The sequence below is a fragment of the Polypterus senegalus genome, chromosome 8 (genome assembly GCF_016835505.1).
Source record: "Polypterus senegalus isolate Bchr_013 chromosome 8, ASM1683550v1, whole genome shotgun sequence".
Classification (NCBI taxonomy): domain Eukaryota; kingdom Metazoa; phylum Chordata; class Cladistia; order Polypteriformes; family Polypteridae; genus Polypterus; species Polypterus senegalus.
In genome coordinates this window covers 185,239,037-185,242,184 of record NC_053161.1, presented here as the reverse complement: position 1 = coordinate 185,242,184, position 3,148 = coordinate 185,239,037, and positions in this window count along the sequence as shown.

The following is a 3,148-nucleotide window of genomic DNA, read 5'->3' as shown; positions in this document are numbered from 1 at the left end:
CAGTGGAACCTCGGTTTACGAGTAACTTGGTTTACGAGTGTTTTGCAAGACGAGCAAAATTTTTTAATAAATTTTGACTTGAAAAACAAGCGATGCCTTGCAATATGAGTAGTATGGATACACTGTCTGCCGAGCATCGTGATCACAAATGAGCTGATGGTTCTTCTCTCTCTTGCGCACGCGCCCCCTCTCTCTCTCTCTCACTCACTCTCTCTCCTTATCTCTCTCGCTCGCATACAGCGTGTCTCTGTCTCCTTATCTCTCTCGCTCACCTGCATCTCTCTCACTTCTCTTGAGGGCAATCGTCTCCTATTCTCTGTCATATAGTCAACATCCGGAAGAGCGTTTTCCGTTTACTACAGCATTGTGACTGTGTGTGCACGCTGTGAAGTGCGAGTCCCCATCTTGTGCCCCAAAACATGAAGCTGAGTCTCAGTACTTTAACAATACCAGCTTTATTCAGCTTGAAACAGAAAGAGCGCTGTTATTTATTGTAGCGGGATCTTTATAATGTTCCTTGCGTCACCCATCCACGGCAGGCACTTATAGCATGGCTGCGATCTTTTTGGATGAGCTTATACGGTGAACTGCTACAGCGCTGGGAGACTGTGATTGCTTTGGGACACTCTTCCATGTGTCATCCCGTTGGGTGGAATCTCACAGGAGTTTAGAAACTCACTCACACCAACAATGATTCTTTTTAAGGGTAAAGTGCATGTTAATTTGTTTAATGTATTTTAACTTTATATTTTGTATTAATCATTTTTATATGAATTGTTTTGGGTTGTGGAACGAATCACGTAAGTTTCCATTATTTCTTATGGGGAAATTCACTTTGATATACGAGTGCTTTGGATTGCGAGCACGTTTCCGGAACGAATTATGCTCACAAACCAAGATTCCACTGTAAATGGTGCTGTTCCATCCAAAAGATTGTTCCTTCATGAAAACTGTTTGCCACATTCAGAAAACGGATATGGCTTCTCTCCTTTGTAAATTTTAGTGTGGATCAAGAGAGTATTTCTGTGTCGGAATTGTTTACCACATTCAGAACAATATTACTTCTCTCAGGTTTAATTTTTCCGAATTTTCTTGGTGTGCTTACTATGAAAGCAGGAGTGAACTTCACTCTTTAGTCAGGACTAAAGATTATCTCATTGTAATACTTAACTTCTCCCACTCTTAAGTTTCCCACAAGGACTCAATGTACAACAAGTATTGTTCCGACTACGGCTTCTTTTTGCAGGTCACAAGCAGTTACTTTAATTTGTGAAGATGGGCCTGAAAAGTTTTTCTTTATCAGTCATGTTGATCCTAGAACAACAGGCAATATATATATATATATATATTTTTTTATCCCATATTTCATTTGGCATATCTGAAACTGCAGTTCTTGGTATTTTGTTACCTCTCCATTCTTTGGACAGAGAAGTCAATAGGAACTAATACTATATTATTCAGGCTTTCTTTTATTATTACGTCTGGTTTTTCAGTCAGTCATTATTGCTGTGAAACAACTGACCTGCACCTCCTCATTTTCCATTGTGTGGTCCGAATTGGGGTCCCAGTGTCTTTCTGCTGCTGGTAAGCAGTACCTCTTGCAGAGTTTCCAGCGAATGAGCCTGGTCACGTTGTTGTGTTGTGCAGTGTATAATCCTTCAGCAATCAGTACCTCGCACCCGGCAACAAGATGTGTGACTGTTTACAGATTTCTTTGGTAGAAGCAACAATATTTACCTCTTTACCTGTAGTTTCCCCAATTTGTGCTTTTTTGTTTTATTCAAACTTTTTCAATTCTTTTTTTATGCTGTTTAGCATATTGTACTGTGTTCATCTGTGGACAAGGTAGGGGAGTTTCTGTAATTGTTTTCTGTTATGTGAATTCTTTGATATCTCTGAAACCAGCCTCTTTGTAAAACCTTTCTGCAACACAGCTTCTATCCTATGTGTGAGTTTTAATGTGTCTCTGCAGATAACTACTGAGAGAGAATCGTTTACCACATTCAAAGCAGCAACACAGCTCTGCTTCTGAGTGAAGTTCATGGTGAAAACGTGTGACTCTTGTGGTCGCCAGCCAGGTCGCCCCTTCGATGTATGTTTTGGGGATCAATCGTGGACTGCTCAATACCTGCCCTGGGACACTTGGTGGCAGCCTCCCTGGCTAATGATGGTGCCGGAGTTTCCCGCAGGGTTCCATGGGAGATGGAGTTCCCCAAAGCCCTGTTGGGATCTGGGACGGCCACCAGGGGTGCTGCATGGGTCCCTGAGCCGGCCTGGACAACTCACAGCTAAACCCGGAAGTGCAATCAGAAGCAGGTGATCAAGCACCTGGAGCACCCGGGTGGGCTATAAAAAGGGCCGGCAACTACCACTCGGGCCAGAATCTGGGAGGAAGAAGTTGCCAGGGAGGAGTGGTGGTTTGAGGAGGGAGTGTTGTGTTTGGTTTTGGAGTGCTTTTGGGACTGTGTATTGCCTGTGGGGTTCACAGGGAAGACGTGCCCCACAGGTGAAGAAAATAAGTCTTGGTGTTTTATACACGTGCCTCAGTGCGAGTCTGTGCTGGGTCAGGTGCTTATATAGTGTTACTTTCACACTCTGAAGATAACTACAGAGAAAGAATAGTTTACCACATTCCTAAGTGAGTTCCTTGGTGGCTCTGAATGCTTCTCTGAAAATTGTTTGCCACATTCAGAACAGGAAAACTTTTTTTCTTGTATGAGTTTTAATGTCCATCTGAAGATTACTATGGCAAGAAGAATTGTTATCCACATTCAGGGTAGCAAAAAAGTTTCTCTTTTCTGAATCCCTTGGTGGCTGTGAAGATGGCGCCTCTGTGGAAACATTTTGCCACATTCAGAACAGCAATATGACTTCTCCCCGTGTGAATTTTTTTGTGACACTAAAGCTCATTTTTCCATAAAAATGTTTCAGAACAGCACTATGGCTTCTCCACTGAGTGAATTTGTTGGTGGCGCTGAAGACTTTTTCTCTGTGAAAACATTTTGCCACATTCAGAACAGCAATATGGCTTCTCTCCTGTGTGAATTCTTTGGTGGCGCTGAAGATACTGTTTGTGTGAAAACATTTTGCCACATTCAGAACAGCAATATGGCTTCTCTCCTGTGTGGATTATTTGGTGGCTCTGAAG